The sequence below is a fragment of the Odontesthes bonariensis genome, chromosome 9 (genome assembly GCF_027942865.1).
Source record: "Odontesthes bonariensis isolate fOdoBon6 chromosome 9, fOdoBon6.hap1, whole genome shotgun sequence".
Lineage (NCBI taxonomy): Eukaryota > Metazoa > Chordata > Actinopteri > Atheriniformes > Atherinopsidae > Odontesthes > Odontesthes bonariensis.
The window spans coordinates 2549020-2569391 of NC_134514.1; the positions used below are offsets into that span (position 1 = coordinate 2549020).

Consider the following 20372-nt stretch of genomic DNA (forward strand, 5'->3'; position numbering starts at 1 on the left):
GTTGTAGTTCCAGTAAATCATGTGATTAATTAGATTAAACATTTTAATCGTTGCCCAGCCCTGGTTAAAAACCACAAACGATACTATCAAATATAGAGCCGCAGAGGCATTAAATCACTGTAAGAGGAGACACAAAAGGACCTCCGTAGCAGGAATCTGTTTTTATGGACTCAGACCTGAACTCCAGCCGTCCGTCACCTGGAGAATATTTCCAGGATTAAAGGACTAATGTGTCAGAGTGATTCAGAAAAGCTGCTTTTCCAGGTATTTCCTGCTGGACTTTATAAAGTTTATGAAGCTTTCAGGGTATTAATCTCAGATCTTCTGGAATGTTCTGAACCTTCAGCATCTCTCAGGTCTGCAGCTACTGTCACTGAACTCTGATTCACCGTCTGCTCCATCAATAGTTTGTCTCAGTTTGGAGTCGGCCAGCTTCAGCATGACGCTGGTGTTGGTTGAACAGCAGGAGGAGGGCGTAACCGCTGGATTTAGCATCAGTTTGGGTCCTTTTTGGGCAGTTTTCTTTCTTTGTGGGCACTTTGCATGTACGGTGGTCCCTTTGTGTCTCCTCTTACAGTGATTTAATGTCTCTGTGGCTCTATATTTGTGCTCATTTTGAGTCTTGAAAACAACTTAAGTAATAGCAGAAAGGAAGCATCTTTCCTAACCGCTCAGCTTCCACTTTTTATCCCAAACTGTGCAGGGAGCAGTTGAACTTAGAGGTGCGATCTCTACCACTTCCTGTTGTCATGCCTCTGCACCAACGCACTCCCATCTAACTCCTCCTTAGCATCACATCCTTTGGTTGGTGCGGGTCTGCGTGTTGCATTGAAAAAAGCTTATTACCACAGACGTGGCTCTGTGGTGTAGTGGACAGCACATTCCTTATGGGTTTAAGGCCCACCAGGGTCGATGTTTACAGAAAGGTCTTTAAAACACTTCATGTCCCACTTTCCTAAGGCTCTGTGGCGCAATGGATAGCGCGTTGGACTTCTAAGAAAGAACACAGTCATTCAAAGGTTGTGGGTTCGAGTCCCACCAGAGTCGAGTCTTTAGAGCTTTAGTTTTGGTTCAGTGAGGAGTTAATTTTTGAGGCAACCCTAACCACCAAAGGTCCTATTCACACAACCAATGAGGGATTTCACATGTCTGCTAAGTTTTGGTCTTATGGGGCTCAAACCCACAACCAACCAATGTTTAAGTCTTTCACTAAATCCAGAGCACTAACCATTGTCCACGTTTGACAACAACTGTCACATCTGTGCAACTAAAGCTCTAAAGATTCGACTCTGGTGGGACTCGAACCCACAACCTTTGAATGACTGTGTTCTTTCTTAGAAGTCCAACGCGCTATCCATTGCGCCACAGAGCCTTAGGAAAGTGGGACATTAAGTTTTTTAAAGACCTTTCTGTAAACATCGACCCTGGTGGGCCTTAAACCCATAAGGAATGTGCTGTCCACTACACCACAGAGCCACGTCTGTGGTAATGAGCCAATGGTTTATCAAACACAGGCTATGAAAAAAAGGCCAAAACTTGGTTAAAAGTCATTATTTGCTGAATGTGAGCAAAGTTGACGACACACCAGAAGTCTAAGAGCCGACTCTGGTGGGATTGAACTCACAACCTTTCAAACACTCCTCCTCAGATCAACTGGAAACCTAAAGCACAACAGAACCATTTCCATCATATCAAATTTTTAGAAGCTGTGGTTTGGTGAGACATCTGTGCAACTAAGGCTCTAAAGACTCGACTCTGGTGGGACTCGAACCCACAACCTTTGAATGACTGTGTCCTTTCTTAGAAGTCCAACGCGCTATCCATTGCGCCACAGAGCCTGTGTCCTCATCAGGGCTACAAGCTCGTCCATTTTATTCATCAGTGATCTCACATTTCCCCTGATGATGGAGGGAAGAAATGGTTTAAACTTCCTCCTCCTTTTCCTCCATTTTTGTTCCTGTTCTACATCCTAGACGTCTCCTCTTTACTCCTTTGGATTTCAAGTCTCATTCCCAGAAACATGGTGTTATTTAGCAGATTTTGCAGGTCAGGGACTCCCCAGAGCCTCAGGGCAGGCCGCCACGAATGCAGGCGTCCGGAGAAGAAGCCCAGGAGGACGGTTTGACCACGAGGAGCCTGTCGCCGCGGCAACAGCTGCATCCAGCTCTAATTTCTGCTGCCACTCAGACGCTTCTGGGTTGATTCTCTCGGTTAAGACGTTTCCTGAGCACAAAGAGCTGTTCAAGCCAACAATAAGCAATGGAAACAAGCCTGCTGGTGTGTTTGCTTCGTGCTGGTTAGTGTTTCTTCGTATGAATTAGTGTTGTTGGGACTGACTTTAACCTGCTGACTGGTATGTTTGTTCGTCTGTAACTCGTTTCCAATCTTTACAGTGTTGGCATCAGAGTTGTTTTAACCCGAGCATGAAACTGTATATAAATGTACTTTATTTATACAGCCCTTTACAGACAATCCTTACGGTGTACCAAAGTGCTTTACAGCAGGTAATAAATAAAGAGAAGAAGAAGTAAAAACAAATAAAAACAATAAAAGAACAGTGAAAGCAATAAAATACAACAAAATCGATTAAGATAAAATAAAATAAAAGTGTCATCATATCTATTTTCTTTTGATATTTGATTTTTTTTATTCTGTATGGATTGTACATCTGAATCTGTATTTTTGAACCATATAGGTACAATAGCCAAATAATATGGGCTTATTGTTGACAAGATAGAGAAACGTTTATTGTTCTGGTTGTTGTTGTTTCTTTTCTTTTTCTTTTTTAATTTTTGTTTTTATACTTGTACTAAGTGTTGCTCTATATTATCTCATAAATATCTGACTTGCAAGGAAGGACAATTTGAATGTTGGATAATAACGTTGCCCCTGATGTCTCCTGGGATATGAGAGCACTCTTATTTCTGCATATATGTGTGTTTTGGAAACATGTTGAAAACTCAATAAAGATAATGTGGGAAAAAAAAAAGTGTCATCATACTACTGGGTATTAAAGCCATCCTAAATAAGTAGGTTTTTAGCCTGTATCTGAAGAGGCCCAGGTCAGAAATAAGAGGCAGCTGGACGGGGGGCTTATTCCAGAGCCTGGGGGCAGCTTTGGGAAAAGGCTCGCTCACCCCAGGGTTTGTATTCTGACATGGGCACTTCCAGCAGAAACTGATCTGCTGACCTCAGAGCTCTACCAGGACTGTTAAAAGCTCAGATAAATACGATGGGGCGAGGCTGCTAAGACTAGGGATGCAGCGATACCACTTTTTTTCAAACCGATACGATGTTTTCATGTGTTTGTATGTGTTTTCATTAACTTTCATTAACATTTTTGTTAACGAGGCTAATGCTAATGCTAACAGGGAGACGGAGACAAGTCCACTGTTATGCTAGCGGCTATGTGAGTGAGACACAGATAAGCTACATAGCAGACTCTTGTGGTGATTATTGTGTATTTATTGATTGATACTGTAGTCATGTGACTGTAGCGACCTCGCCGTACCTTAGCTTTGGCTGAATTGACGCCGCTGGTGTTCTGTGATGATGTGCAGTGTGGAGAAAAAACTAGTTAAAAACCAGAATGCGCTCATATTAAAATGCTCGACGAGGACGTGACATTAAAATCTGGCTAAAGATAGCGACAGAGAGAGAGAACCAAGAGGGAGAGAGAGGTTTTTCTATAAAAAGCCTGAGAAATATCAAAGCTCTGCGATGGAAAATACTTGAGTGTTTCTCTTGAGTACCAGCCGTCTGACCTCTGTAAGCGTCTGGCTGAACCACAGAGAATAACAGGCAGATAGCCGCCGTGAGTCATCAGATTCAGAGAGATCTGCATCTGGCCCCGTTTAAACCCGTTTAACCCCCCGGCATCTGAAAGCGTCATCACACCTGATCCGTGCTCACCTGAGGCCTCCCGGCTGGTTTTAAAGCGAGACACGGCAGGCAAAAACAGTGATTTCATGCAGTGGTCAATTTTTAGATTTTGGGCCAGTCTGCTCCTTCAATATGTGTTATTTCAAAACATAAATTAAAATGTTTATTTCATCACATTTTGTTTAATTGCAGCAGTACGTTTCACCCAAATTTACCAAAATGAATTCCCCCTATTTAAATCTTTAAATGCCGTTTTCTCAAAATCAGTTTTTTGTATTTTTTCCAGTATCAATATCTCAGCCTATGGAGCACCTACTAACACCAAACTTTCCAGTTATACACTTAGCAGTATTCTGAAGATATTTACTGAAGGATTTGTTGATAAATCATTCCTGACCTGATTTATGTGACATTATAATATAAAAAAATGGTAAAAATTGATGTTTTTTAGGCTATGGGCAGTATATTTTGATTTCCTGGGAAATGAAAGCAGATATCCTGAAATCCCTCTGTAATTTTATTTTCATTTTGTGTGTAAACAAAATGAAAAAAAGAATTTTGCACCTGGCTTTATCATATGTTCAGATCTATCTTATCTGCAAATGTGCGCATATTTAATGAGATAATGCATAATTTGCATAATTAAACATACACATTTCTAAAACTTGTAATATATATTTGTTTTATACTTTTATAAGTAATCAAATGAGGAAGTTTCATGGTGATATCTATTATTTTAAAATATTACCCTGTTCACCTGTAGTGTCTCGCCTTATGCTGATCCACAACATGTTTCAGAAGGGAATGATAAGAGGAGGTATGAGGCTTTGTGATCATCCTGTTCCAAACTGAGGCAACAACAAAAAACTTTACCTGCCGCCGCTCTGTAATCTGCTCAGTTGTGATTAGAAGCCACGAGTCCCGCAGGATCCTCTCAGCCAATCAGCTCGCAGCTCACCTGGCTGTGAGGACATCAGCTGACACTGTCATTACTGTCTCTGAGGTCACCGAATCAAGTCTCTATTCCAGCTAATTGTTTTATTTTTTTGCACCGAGGAGTTAAAATGTTTTCATGTTTTAAATCAGGGACTCTGGTGGGACTCAAACCCACAACCTTTGAATCACTTCTATGGTGTTTTGCTAGAAGTCCAATGCGCTGTCCATTGTGCCACAGAGCCTCTCAACCCTCCAAACTATCTGTTAAATATATATTTTTGCTATTTATCTTATAGTGAATGTAACCCTGAGATGGACTGTTACTACTACTTCTTTATTTATAAAGAACTTTAAAACAAAGTGCTGTACAGACGAAAACAGAAACAATAAAACACCGTAACAGAAGTAAGAGCAAAACTCTCAACGTGTTTTAAAATCCAAAGAATAAAAATGTGTCTTAAGATGAGTTTTAAAAGTGGACAATAAAGGGGCCCTTCTAATATGTAACGGCAGATCGTAATCGTAAGCAAATAAAGAGAAAAAAGCAGGGGGCCGAGGATTGAGCCCTGTGGAACCCCATGAAGTAGAATTCTCCACCTATGATGGTTGGAATTGGTGTGTTTAAAACAAAGTTCCTCAGAGAAAGACTGGAAGGGATCTGCATATTTCTCCCTCTGCAGAGCAGAATATCATGAAAGCATTCAGGGAATCTGGAGGAGTGTTTTCATGTGTTTTCATGTGTTTTCACATGTTTTTACGTATTTTTATGTGTTTTCATGTGTTTTTACATGTTTTCATGTGTTTTCATGTTTTTACGTGTTTTTTTATGTTTTTTTACGTGTTTTTACGTGTTTTAATGTATTTTTATGTGTTTTCATGTGTTTTTAACATGTTTTTAACATGTTTTTATGTGTTTTCATATATGTTTCACATGTGCTGCCTTCAGGACCACATCTGTTCCAGGGACGTCCGTGCATTGTTCAAGCAGACCATGGAAAAGCACATTCTGCACACGTTCCAAAGGCCCGGCTGAGGAAGAGGAGGGTACGCCTGCAGTCCTGGCCTGTCCCCAAACTCTGAAACAACCCCCCCCCCCCCCCCCCCATGCTGCTGCACACCTGAAGAATCCTCACTGTCAGCTGCACAGAGAGCTGAGAATGTGTTCAGCTCTTATTTTGTTGAATCACGGTGGTTAAAGATGACTGGTGCTGCTGTGGGGGGGGGGATAACAGTGCATGAGTGAGTTGCCCCTCAGGGCTGGAACAACTGAATAATGATGAGACGGCGACACACAGGATGATGGTAAACATGACTTTCTGTTCCTTTCCTGGATGAATTCTGCCTTCAGCACCACTCGGTCTCATTTTAAACCAACACTGACCCTTAACCTTTGACCTTTAACCTCGTCCTCACCCCACAGCTTATTACTTCTTGTCCTCAGGACTCGGGCTCACAACCATAACGTGTGTTTAAACGTCTAAACAGACGATTAAAGAGCGCATTAACGCACACTGACTTCACACTTTGGTGTAAAAAGACATTATACTCAGGGGGGCTGAGTCAGCAGAACCTGCCTGATCCATGAAGTCACTTTTCTGTCTAACACATGAAGCAGTTAGCGTGGCCGTGCTGTGAGACGGCTGCCAGGAAGCAGAAGTTGTGCTGACATGTCTGGAAGGAATGTCAGCTCGCACACACCGACACATCGTTTAAACCCCACAGATCTGTTATTGATCTGTCAGCGTGGGATTAGCTCTGGTAAACAGTTAGGAAAGTTTATAACAGTTTTGGTTCAGAAACGACAGTCAAAGAGGTTTTTTACCCCATTTTTACACAAAATACCAGAATTTATGATCAAACCTTCATCTGAGACTCATTCATAGACATTGGCTGTGTTCCAAACCGCATACTTCTCCTACTACTCCTACTAACTTTTTGAGTTAGTATGCGAGTTTGAGTAAGCGAGAAGTTCCCGGATGCATACTAGATTCTCTGAAATGTTGGGTATGCATCATGAGGTTACTACTCATACTCAAACTACCCAAGATGCAACGTAACGTGACGTCGCCGATCAGTTTCAAGCTAGCTACAACGAGGGTAGGTTCACTTCCTGTTTTCAAAACAAAAGCACCAACTGTATGGTAATGGCTTTCCCTATGATAAAAGGCAACGGGTATTTTATTTTGTGAAAATAACAGGAAGTGCGTTGCTCACTGCGGCTAGCTTTAGTAGCGCCGAATTCGTGGGAACAAAATTGTAAACAGCCGGTATTTTGTCAGGTTTTCAACACGTTGGGGATCTAAACGACTACTTTCTCACCTGAAAATGTTTCAAATGTTGCTAAAGTTTACAGAGTTTAGAGCTTAAGGGAAATCAGCTTCAGGCCGGCTGATTTCGGCTCGGGCAGGAGCGAAATGCATTGTGGGTAAACGCTCTGCATACTGTCTGATCGATGAGTATGCAGTATGGAAGTATGTAGTATGCAGTATGTAGTATGTGGTTCGAACACAGCCTTTGTTGCTTTTCTACAGCAGATGAACAGGAGGAAATCTGACCCAAAGCCACCAAATAAAACAGAAAAAACAGAAAATAAAACAGAAAAACACACAAAAGAAAACAAAAGAAAATAAAAAAACACAAAATAAAACAAAAGAAAACAGAAAAACACAAAATAAAACAGAAAAAAACACAAAATAAAATAGAAAAACACGAAATAAAACAGAAAAAAACACAAAATAAAACAAAAGACACTAAATAAAACAAAATAAACACAAAATAAAACAGAAAAACACAAAATAAAACAGAAAAACACACAAAATAAAACAGAAAAAACAAAAAATAAAACAAAAAAAAACACAAAAAGCACAAAAAGTGTCAGGCCTAAATAACTGTCTTCAGCAGATGAACAGGATCTGAAAGTGATGTCCTTAAGAAAGAGGAAAATTCTTAACCCTCTGGGGTCTGAGCCCATTTGGACTATCAGGTCTATGATCTTTCAAAGTTTGTACTGCAAAAAAAACCCAAAGTTGAACTATTTATTGAGCCTCAGAGTCCCAGCCTGAGAGTTCCAGGTCACTTCCTCTTGTTTTCCTGATTATTAGCAGGTCATAGAGGGGGGGAATGCCCTTGGGGGTCAGAGCCTGAGGGGGAATGCCCTCTGGGCTCTGACCCCGGGGACTCGATGGAGGCAGGAGGAGCAAGAAGGGACGAGTTTAGAGACCAAACAGTGGACAAGATGGAACTAAAGAACGATGACGGTAAAAATAAAAGTACACAGAGAAGACTGGGAGGAAGGAAATGTGGGGACATGGATGGGGAGGGGAAGTAATATGAAGCAAAGAGGGAGAACACGAGAGAGTGCTGAGAGAAAACAGATGTCAGTGGAAGCAATTAGATGCACAGAAACATCCTCCGACTGACCGTTTCATGCAGCCGTAGAATCAGGACGGATGTTTCCGTCCACCAAGAACCAGTTCTTATGTCTGTTAGTGGTAACGAGAGCTTCGTAGTTATTTAAAGGTGGAATCATGCCCTTTCTGAGGTTTTATTGAGCTGATCAAGTGAGCTGAGCAGCTTCAAGAAAACTTCCAAACTGAAAGTATTTTAATGCAGAAACACAGACATAATGAAGCTGTTCCTCCAGTCAGACCAACAACTCCAGCTCTACTTACAGATATGTAGAGATACCGCATACTACATACCGCATACTGCATACTACATACTGCATACTACATACTGCATACTGCATACTACATACTGCATACTACATACTGCATACTGCATACTGCATACTACATACTGCATACTACATACTACATACTGCATACTACATACTGCATACTGCATACTGCATACTGCATACTGCATACTACATACTGCATACTGCATACTGCATACTGCATACTGTATACTACATACTGCATACTACATACTGCATACTGCATACTGCATACTGCATACTACATACTGCATACTACATACTGCATACTGCATACTGCATACTGCATACTGTATACTACATACTGCATACTGCATACTGCATACTGCATACTACATACTACATACTGCATACTACATAATACTGCATACTGCATACTGCATACTACATACTGCATACTGCATACTGCATACTGCATACTGCATATTACCTACTACATACTGCATACTGCATACTACATACTACATTCTACATACAACTTACTACATACTGCATACTGCATACTGCATACTACATACTGCATACTGCTTACTGCATACTACATACTACATACTGCATACTACATACTACATACTGCATACTACATACTGCATACTACATACTGCATACCGCATACTACATACTACATACTGCATACTACATACTACATACTGCATACTGCATACTGCATACTACATACTGCATACTGCATACTACATACTACATACTGCATACTGCATACTACATACTACATTCTACATACAACTTACTACATACTACATACTGCATACTGCATACTACATACTGCATACTACATACTGCATACTACATACTGCATACTACATACTACATACTGCATACTGCATACTACATACTACATACTGCATACTACATACTGCATACTACATACTGCATACTGCTTACTGCATACTGCATTCTGCATTCTACATACTGCATACTGCTTACTGCATACTGCATACTACATACTACATACTACATACTGCATACTGCATACTGCATACTGCATACTACATACTACATACTACATACTGCATACTACATAATACTGCATACTGCATACTGCATACTGCATACTGCATACTACATACTACATACTACATACTGCATACTGCATACTACATACTACATTCTACATACAACTTACTACATACTGCATACTGCATACTGCATACTACATACTGCATACTGCTTACTGCATACTACATACTACATACTGCATACTACATACTACATACTGCATACTACATACTGCATACTACATACTGCATACCGCATACTACATACTACATACTGCATACTACATACTACATACTGCATACTGCATACTGCATACTACATACTGCATACTGCATACTACATACTACATACTGCATACTGCATACTACATACTACATTCTACATACAACTTACTACATACTACATACTGCATACTGCATACTACATACTGCATACTACATACTGCATACTACATACTGCATACTACATACTACATACTGCATACTGCATACTACATACTACATACTGCATACTACATACTGCATACTACATACTGCATACTGCTTACTGCATACTGCATTCTGCATTCTACATACTGCATACTGCTTACTGCATACTGCATTCTGCATTCTACATTCTACATACTACATTCTACATACAACTTACTACATACTGCATACTGCATACTGCTTACTACATACTGCATACTGCTTACTGCATACTGCATTCTGCATTCTACATTCTACATACTATATACTACATACTACATACTACATACTACATACTACATACAACTTACTACATACTGCATACTGCATACTACATACTGCATACTGCTTACTGCATACTGCATTCTGCATTCTACATTCTACATACTACATACTACATACTACATACTACATACTGCATACTGCTTACTGCATACTACATACTGCATACTACATTCTACATACTACATTCTACTTACTACATACTACATACTACATTCTACATTATACATACTACATACTGCATACTACATTCTATATACTACATACTACATACTGCATACTACATTCTACATACTACATACTACATACTACATACTACTTACTACATACTACATACTACATTCTACATACTACATACTACATACTGCATACTACATTCTACATTCTACATACTACATACTACTTACTGCATACTACATTCCACATACTACATACTACATACTACATACTGCATACTACATTCTACATACTACATACTACTTACTACATACTGCATACTACATTCCACATACTACATACTACATACTGCATACTGCATACTACATTCTACATACTACATTCTACATACTACATTCTACATACTACTTACTACATACTACATACTACATACTACATTCTACATACTACATTCTACTTACTACATACTGCATACTACATTCCACATACTACATACTGCATACTGCATACTACATTCTACATACTACATTCTACATACTACATACTACTTACTACATACTACATACTACATACTACATACTACATACTACATTCTACATACTACATACTACTTACTACATACTACATACTGCATACTGCATACTACATTCTACATACTACATTCTACATACTACATACTACTTACTACATACTACATACTACTCACTACATACTGCATACTGCATACTACATTCTACATACTACATTCTACATACTACATTCTACATACTACATACTACATACTACATACTACATACTACATACTACATACGGCATACTGATCGATCAGACAGTATGCAGAGTGTTTACCCACAATGCATTTCGCTCCTGTCCGGGCCGAAATCAGCCGGCCTGAAGCTGATTTCCCTTAAGCTCTAAACTCTGTAAACTGCATACTGCTTACTGCATACTGCATTCTGCATTCTACATTCTACATACTACATTCTACATACTACATACTACATACTACATACTACATACTACATACTACATACTACATACTGCATACTGCTTACTGCATACTACATACTGCATACTACATTCTACATACTACATACTACATACTACTTACTACATACTACATACTACATTCTACATACTACATACTACATACTGCATACTACATTCTACATACTACATACTACATACTGCATACTACATTCTACATACTACATACTACATACTACTTACTACATACTACATACTACATTCTACATACTACATTCTACATACTACATTCTACATACTACATACTACTTACTACATACTACATACTACTCACTACACACTGCATACTGCATACTACATTCTACATACTACATTCTACATACTACATTCTACATACTACATACTACATACTACATACTACATACTACATACTACATACGGCATACTGATCGATCAGACAGTATGCAGAGTGTTTTCCCACAATGCATTTCGCTCCTGTCCGGGCCGAAATCAGCCGGCCTGAAGCTGATTTCCCTTAAGCTCTAAACTCTGTAAACTTTAGCAACATTTGAAACATTTTCAGGTGAGAAAGTAGTCGTTTAGATCCCCAACGTGTTGAAAACCTGACAAAATACTGGCTGTTTGCAATTTTGTTCCCACGAATTCGGCGCTACTAAAGCTAGCCGCAGTGAGCGACGCACTTCCGGTTATTTTCATAAAATAAAATACCCGTTGCCTTTTATCATAGGGAAAGCCATTACCATACAATTGGTGCTTTTGTTTTGAAAACAGGAAGTGAACCTACCCTCGTTGTAGCTAGCTTGAAACTGCCATTTTGACAGGAAATGACGATCGGCGACGTCACATTACGTTGCATCTTGGGTAGTTTGAGTATGAGTAGTAACCTCATGATGCATACCCAACATTTCAGTCAATCTAGTATGCATCCGGGAACTTCTTGCTTTCTCAAACTCGCATACTAACTCAAAAAGTTAGTAGGAGTAGTAGGAGTAGTAGGAGAAGTATGCGGTTTCGAACACAGCCATAGTTTAGCAGTGTAGCTGTAAGCTAGCAGCAGATGCTAGCAAACGATGCTTTCTCATCAACAGTGATGGACCAAGCCATGCTGCGAATGCTGGTGCAAATGTTAGAAAAAAGAGAATGTAGTTTTACATCAATATACAGTATCTGCCAGTTTTCTTTATATAAGCTACTGTTGAGTCAACTATCAACTGCCTCCAATTATCAAGAATTACTTCATGAAATTCTTAAAGGACCTATGAAACGAATTTTAATTGTTGGAATTTCACAGTTTTTGCTGCTGATTCTAAAGGTTCCAAGCCTTGCGATTAAAATGAGATATTGTCTGGATAATAATTTATCCGGGAAGTCATGTTAAAACAGGCTCAAAAGGAGCCACATTTTGTCTTTTTGTGCGAATTCATTTTTTTATGCTGGCCGTCTACCTCTGCTAGCTTTTTTCGTGTTTTGGGGCCGCGGCGGCGGCACTGTAACACCATTCAAAGGATATCTGTTGGAACAGGGAAACACAAGTTAATGACCACAATAATATCACATATACATAAAATAATATCACATATACATAAAGGGAGTCAACCCTATGACGTCACGGTCACGTGGCCAATTTCGCACCAAAGGCCATGTAATTCACACTTTTAAATGGCCGTTTTAACAAGTTATGCCCGGAAAATTTAGTTCAAGTTGGATTGATGGTTTTAGAAAAAGACAAAAATTTTATTTGAATGATAGATGAACATTCATTTCAGTTCATCTTTAAAAGAACAACAACTTTGAATAATTGTTTGCTAAACTTGTTTCTATGTGGCCTAGCCTAATTTAAGATTTTATTTAAACATTGGATGGACATCACAAGTTGACTATATTTATTTATTTATTGGGCAAAAATACTAATATCAATGTTTTGCAAAATTATTTTTTCTGTGTTCTACCCTATTTGAAGTCACAAAATCCAACTCACCATACTTGAAAACATAGGAATGGCCACCAGGATCAAACAAAGGAGATTTTGGGGGCTAATTTGGCAGCCATCTTGAAAAAATGGCAGCCATCTTGGATTTTCAAATGTCCAATCGGATAGATTTAATCAGAAGCCTTTAGAGATCAAATACACCAAATTTCATGCTTGTATCATAATTTGCACAATTCCACTCAAATTCTGCTTTTATCCGCTCTACTAGCTAGAAAGCAAAGTAATGTAACAATAATGTTCATCTTTCAGAAAGGAGCAGCAATAACTCCTTAGAAGCTGGTTTGCGTCACCTTCATTAGCTAAGCTGTTAGCGTTAGCTGCTAAATACATCATAATAATACAGAAAACAACATTTCCTCTTGGTCAAAAGAAATTTTCAGAGACATCTTTGTGCAAACATTTGATGAAAGCAGGAAAAGTTGAATGAGCTTCCTATTTACAAAGGTACATTTAAGGCTCCTTTTGTATCCAGGACCAAAGAGCAGTGGCCATCTTGCTCTTTATTTCGGGTGTTGGGGACATTTGGGTGGATAGATAACACCAAAAAAGAAAAGGGGCACCTTATCCCTTCAAAATGGAGGATAGGACCAAGGGGGGGATTTGGGATTTATGTATGTTGGGGTCTTGTGTTTTGGGAACGTTCCCTGAACCACGGCTCTGTGGCGCAATGGACAGCGCGTTGGACTTCTAGTCATGTTCTGAGGAAGACATTCAAAGGTTGTGGGTTCGAGTCCCACCAGAGTTGACTCTAATCTTATCAAGCAGAAAAGGTTGTAAATGCACAATCTTTGTTCTTTAACTGTCCAATATGAAAAGATCTCCCACTTTAAAGAGATTAATTGGAAATATATTGTGGGTTATACTCTGTCATGATCAGCTCTGAAGCTGTGGTTCTGGGTCGGGATGAGTCTCTGCCTCAGGGGGAGGAGTCTCTGCCTTAGGGGGAGGGGCTTCTGCTTCAGGGGGAGGAGCTTCACCATCCAGGGGGAGGGGCTTCACCATCCAGGGGGGGGAGCCCCACCATCAGGGGGGAGCTGGGAGTAGAGCCGCTGCTCCTCCACATAGAAAGGAGTCTGCTGAGGCGGTTCCTCTGGTTAGGATGCCTCCTGGGAGGAGGCCCCGGGTCAGAACCAGAACCCTCTGGAGGGATTATATATCCCATCTGACCTGGGAACACCTCAGGATCCTCCAGGAGGAGCTGGAGAGGGGGGCTGGGTTTAACTCCTGGATCTGTTGGTTCTGAGACCCGAGCTCAGATAAGAGGGAGATGATGGATGGAAAACATATGATGGAAGAATACATTTAAAAGAACATTGATTCTTTAAAAGGTTTGGTGGATGTCCCATCCAGTAACACTCAGAGGACTGGTGTTAAACCCAAATTGAGGCCTGATACATGTATCAGGAAACCTAACCTCTGGCCAGATGTTGTCTGTGTTCCACCGATTATTCAGTGAGATGCAAAGATCCCCAACGAGACCAACAGCCTCGAAGTTATGATGATTTAATCTATGTGCCGCCACGACTCGTGGTGACAGCCATGTTGTGTTTAGATAGAACAGTGACGAAGGTGCACCAATTTAAATGGAAACAATTATTTCAATGAAACAGAATTATGATGTTCAACAATCTTTAAACTTCCTGGATCTGAAAGGAGCATTTTGGGATCGGCCTGGACTCGTCATAGATCAATTTTACTGTTATTAAACTGTTATTAAACTGCTGTTAAACTGTTATTAAACTGTTATTAAACTGTTATTAAACTGCTGTTAAACTGTTATTAAACTGTTATTAAACTGCTGTTAAACTGTTATTAAACTGTTATTAAACTGCTGTTAAACTGTTATTTAACTGTTATTAAAGTAATGTTTTGTTGTATTTGTCCGTATTATGGGATTATTGATTTATTTTGCTGCTGTTGTTTTGTTTTTCTTCTTCTTCTGAGCCTGAGTTTCCCATCAATAAACTGACTGAACTGAATCTGAACTCGGCGAACTTAATAAAAAAACACACAAACACTCACTGCTAATTACAATGAAACAATGAGGACGGCTCACATCTAGTTTCTGTTAGAAAGACCCAGCCTCCAGCCAGCAACCGCAGACGGCTCAGACTACGAGCCTCCACATCTTTTCTTTCCGTTCTTTTCTACTTTTCTTCTCCTTCGTTTCATCATCATTTTCTGTCTCTTTTTCCTCGTTGACTCTTTGTGCTTCACTTCTCTTCCTGTTAGCCTCCGTTTCAAACTTTCACCTCTCTTCCTCTTTTTCTTCTTCCTTCCTACTTTTATCTTCTTTTGTACGAGCAGATTTTCAGTCATCTCAGTCATGACCTTTTCTGTTTCTTTATGTCAGTTCGAAGCTTTCGGCCTCTTCAGAAGTCATCAGAAGACATTAAAGTGTCTTTTACTCATCATACAGATTAATGTGGCTGATAAAAATCCAGCAAAGACCTGACACAGGAGCTGAGAGATGCATCTGGACCTTCAGCTGATCCATCTGCTGTTGGCCCAAGCCTCATCAGAAATGGGCTCCATGGAAGGGTGCCATAAAGCATAACTCAGCCATACAGCAGAACACAGACATCATTCAAAGTTTATATGTGACAGGAGACTCTCAGCTTTAACTGAACCAAAGGGTTTGTTGATACATTATACAGCTTTGACACAACGGCAGTTTACGTTTTAGGAAGACTACATCTCAGCGGAGGTGTCTCTCCCACTCAGATTCTCACTCTAAATTCGATACTGCACCAATTTCTAGAACAAATGTCTCTCATGTCCAAAATATCTGCCCGATCTGGACAAATTTTATTTCAAAACGTAGGCATTTTTGTCCTCTTTCACCTAAAGTCACACTCATTGAGCTCTGCCACACATATTTCTTACAAATTGCCTCTGAGCCCAGAGGTCGCCTCTCCATTTCCATTATAAAGGCCTAAAGTCATCAAATTCAGGTGAAAAATTATTTTAAAACTGCCATAAAAAACGAGCCACACATAGTAGCCGAATGAAAATTACACCGCTGGCTTCTGCCGTCTCTTGGGGCGCTGACGGTTCAAGAATTATTCGGATACGACTTTTACTTTTCGAACAGCGACCGTTTGTTTGAGACAGTCGAGTGCAGTCAAAATTATAATGCAATTTTAAGAAGCCATAGTGAGCGTACATGTCAGAGACACAGACGAGCCGCACCTGCTCCTGTTACCGGGGCAACGCCTTGAGCCGCACCTGCTCCTGTTACCGGGGCAACGCCTTGTTAGCCTGCTCTGTTCTAATTTTCCAAATTCCAAAGAAGAGCTTTGGGATGTCCTTCAAGAAGCCTGGAGAACTATTCCTGAAGATTCCTTAAAGAAAGGACAGAAAGCTCGAGAGGGTTCAGGCTGTGTTGGAGGATAAAGGAGCTCAGAGCAGATATTCACTTTAAAGCTGCTCAGAACTGAACTAACTCTGGTTCTGCCTCAGATTCTGGGTTTATGTTCATGTTGGAACATGTTTCAGTGAATCTCTGCAGCTGTTACCATGGAAACATCTGCAGATATTCACTTTAAAGCTGCTCAGAACTGAACTAACTCTGGTTCTGCCTCAGATTCTGGGTTTATGTTCATGTTGGAACATGTTTCAGTGAATCTCTGCAGCTGTTACCATGGAAACATCTGCAGATATTCACTTTAAAGCTGCTCAGAACTGAACTAACTCTGGTTCTGACTCAGATTCTGGGTTTATGTTCATGTTGGAACATGTTTCAGTGAATCTCTGCAGCTGTTACCATGGAAACATCTGCAGATATTCACTTTAAAGCTGCTCAGAACTGAACTAACTCTGGTTCTGCCTCAGATTCTGGGTTTATGTTCATGTTGGGACATGTTTCAGTGAATCTCTGCAGCTGCTTCCTGTTTTTATGGAGAAATATAAAGAAATCAGGGCTGGATGTAGATTTTTTTGTACAATAACATACATAAAAATCATATCTGTGTCTTTTATACTGCATACTAGAAACTAGAAACTGACCTTGTCTCCGGTGTAGAGAAAAGATCATGATTCCTGATCATTAAAGTATAAACTTTAATGATCAGGAAAGTAATCTGAAACTTTTCGGATCATCTGGACGTCACAGACGTCACTGAAGCTCGGTCATGTGATCATTCGTGATGAAGAGCTGCAGCCTTTGGTTGCTTTGTGTGGGTTCATGGGCTGTGTTCGAAACCGCCTACTTCTCCTACTACTCCTACTACTCCTACTAACTAACTTTTTTTAAGTTCCCGGATGGGGATCTAAACAACGACTTTCTCGCCTGAAAATGTTTCAAATGTTGCTAAAGGCTGATTTCGGCTCGGGCAGGAGCGAAATGCATTGTGGGTTAACGCTCTGCATACTGTCTGATCGATGAGTATGCAGTATGGAAGTATGTAGTATGCAGTATGCAGTATGTAGTATGCAGTATGTAGTATGCAGTATGCAGTATGCAGTATGCAGTATGTAGTGTGCAGTATGCAGTATGTAGTATGCAGTATGTAGTATGCAGTATGCAGTATTCAGTATGTAGTATGCAGTATGCAGTATGTAGTATGCAGTATGCAGTATGGAGTATGCAGTATGCAGTATGCAGTATGCGGTATGTGGTATGCAGTATGCAGTATGCAGTATGTAGTATGCGGTATGCAGTATGTAGTATGCAGTATGCAGTATTCAGTATGTAGTATGCAGTATGCAGTATGTAGTATGCAGTATGCAGTATGCAGTATGCAGTATGCGGTATGTGGTATGCAGTATGCAGTATTCAGTATGTAGTATGCAGTATGCAGTATGCGATATGTGGTATGCAGTATGCAGTATGTAGTATGCGGTATGCAGTATGCGATATGTGGTATGCAGTATGCAGTATTCAGTATTCAGTATGTAGTATGCAGTATGCAGTATGCGATATGTGGTATGCAGTATGCAGTATGCAGTATGTAGTATGCGGTATGCAGTATGCAGTATGCAGTATGCAGATAGTATGTAGTATGTAGTATGTAGTATGCAGTATGCAGTATGCAGTAAGTAGTATGCAGTATGCAGTAAGTAGTATGCAGTATGCAGTATGGAGTATGTAGTATGCGGTATGCGGTATGAGGGTATGCAGTATGCAGTATGCAGTAGGCAGTAAGCAGTAGGCAGTATGCAGTATGCAGTATGCAGTATGTAGTATGTAGTATGCAGTATGCAGTATGCAGTATGTAGTAAGTAGTATGCAGTATGCAGTATGCAGTATGGAGTATGTAGTATGCGGTATGTGGAATGCAGTAAGTAGTATGCAGTATGCAGTATGGAGTATGCAGTATGCAGTATGGAGTATGTAGTATGCAGTATGCAGTAAGTAGTATGCAGTATGCAGTAAGTAGTATGCAGTATGCAGTATGCAGTATGTAGTATGTAGTATGCAGTATGCAGTATGTAGTATGTAGTATGCAGTATGCAGTAAGTAGTATGTAGTATGCAGTATGCAGTATGCAGTATGAAGTATGCGGAATGCAGTATGTAGTATGTAGTATGCAGTATGCAGTATGTAGTATGCAGTACGTAGTATGAAGTATGCGGTATGCAGTATGCAGTATGCAGTATGCAGTAAGTAGTATGCAGTATGCAGTAAGTAGTATGCAGTATGCAGTATGCAGTATGTAGTATGTAGTATGCAGTATGCAGTATGTAGTATGTAGTATGCAGTATGCAGTATGCAGTAAGTAGTATGTAGTATGCAGTATGCAGTATGCAGTATGAAGTATGCGGAATGCAGTATGTAGTATGTAGTATGTAGTATGCAGTATGCAGTATGCAGTATGTAGTACGTAGTATGAAGTATGCGGTATGCAGTATGCAGTATGCAGTAAGTAGTATGTAGTATGTAGTATGCAGTATGCAGTATGTAGTATGTAGTATGTAGTATGGAAGTATGTAGTATGCAGTATGCAGTATGTAGTATGTAGTATGTAGTATGGAAGTATGTAGTATGTAGTATGCGGTTTCGAACACAGCCATGGCCTCAGAACATCTGAACTCTGCCCCATAGTGCATTGCAGTAGCTGGTTCTGAATGCTCCAGTGGATGGAGCAGATGTTGGTCTGTACAGATGTTCTCTGGGTTCTGATTCAGTTTGCTTCATGTACAAACTGGACCTGATATTCCTTCTTTCCCCTCCCGTATCATCTGTTTGTCTGGCCTCATCTTCTTTATTTCCATCCTTTTCTCCCTGGTTTCTGTCCTCCTTCTTGTCGTTTATCCCCCTCTCCTCCTCCTCTCTCATGTTAACAGCAGGAACAGTGTTGCTGAAAGCTGACTCTTATTCTGGTGGCGGCCTGCTAACCGTCCCCTCCTTTCTCCGTTGGCCGGCGCGTTGCTTGTGGCGCTGAGGCTCGCTCGTCTGGTCGGGGTCCAGAGACCGCAACGCCACCAACATCTAGGTCACAAACACACACATACGTGCTGGTACTTCTGCCTTTGTGAGGACCCCGACCTCCGTCCCAACTCTAACCCGAACCCGAGTCAAACCCGAACCCTCAGACTGAGTGTGAACCCCGTGAGGATCCGTCCCGAAGCAAAAACCGGACCGAACGTCCTCAGTCCCAGGGTCTGAAAGCCAAAGTGGTCCTCAGAAGGACACACACAGCACATACCACAGCTGTAAGTGCTTATTGGCAGAGATGCAGAGAGATTAGGCCAAACCCAAACACATACACATGCTCCTTCAGTCTGTAATAAGGAGCAGGGAAAAGGAAAGCCTCTCCTCCTCTCTGCTAATTAAAGACCATAAAACGATCTGAGCCGGGCTCGGATTTAATGAACAAAATCTGCAGCTTCTCCGACCAACACGAGGCCGAGCGAGCCGGAGCTGGGAGCAGAATCCTGACACTTTGGTAGA

At 40.5% G+C, this 20372-nt stretch overlaps 5 non-coding genes across 5 annotated transcripts; 2 read left to right on the top strand and 3 right to left on the bottom strand.

Annotated features, from left to right (window-relative positions):
* The first annotated feature begins 959 nt into the window (after positions 1-959).
* Positions 960-1047, top strand: trnar-ucu (transfer RNA arginine (anticodon UCU)). The gene is given in 2 exon segments: positions 960-996; positions 1012-1047. It is a non-coding gene; the product is annotated as a tRNA-Arg (tRNA).
* Positions 1048-1284: 237 nt separating this feature from the next.
* On the bottom strand, positions 1285-1372 carry trnar-ucu (transfer RNA arginine (anticodon UCU)). The gene is given in 2 exon segments: positions 1285-1320; positions 1336-1372. It is a non-coding gene; the product is annotated as a tRNA-Arg (tRNA).
* A 378-nt stretch (positions 1373-1750) lies between these two features.
* Positions 1751-1838, bottom strand: trnar-ucu (transfer RNA arginine (anticodon UCU)). Its single transcript is given in 2 exon segments — positions 1751-1786; positions 1802-1838. It is a non-coding gene; the product is annotated as a tRNA-Arg (tRNA).
* Positions 1839-4968: 3130 nt separating this feature from the next.
* Positions 4969-5060, bottom strand: trnar-ucu (transfer RNA arginine (anticodon UCU)). Its single transcript is given in 2 exon segments — positions 4969-5004; positions 5024-5060. It is a non-coding gene; the product is annotated as a tRNA-Arg (tRNA).
* Positions 5061-14130: 9070 nt separating this feature from the next.
* On the top strand, positions 14131-14222 carry trnar-ucu (transfer RNA arginine (anticodon UCU)). The gene is given in 2 exon segments: positions 14131-14167; positions 14187-14222. It is a non-coding gene; the product is annotated as a tRNA-Arg (tRNA).
* Positions 14223-20372: the final 6150 nt, after the last annotated feature.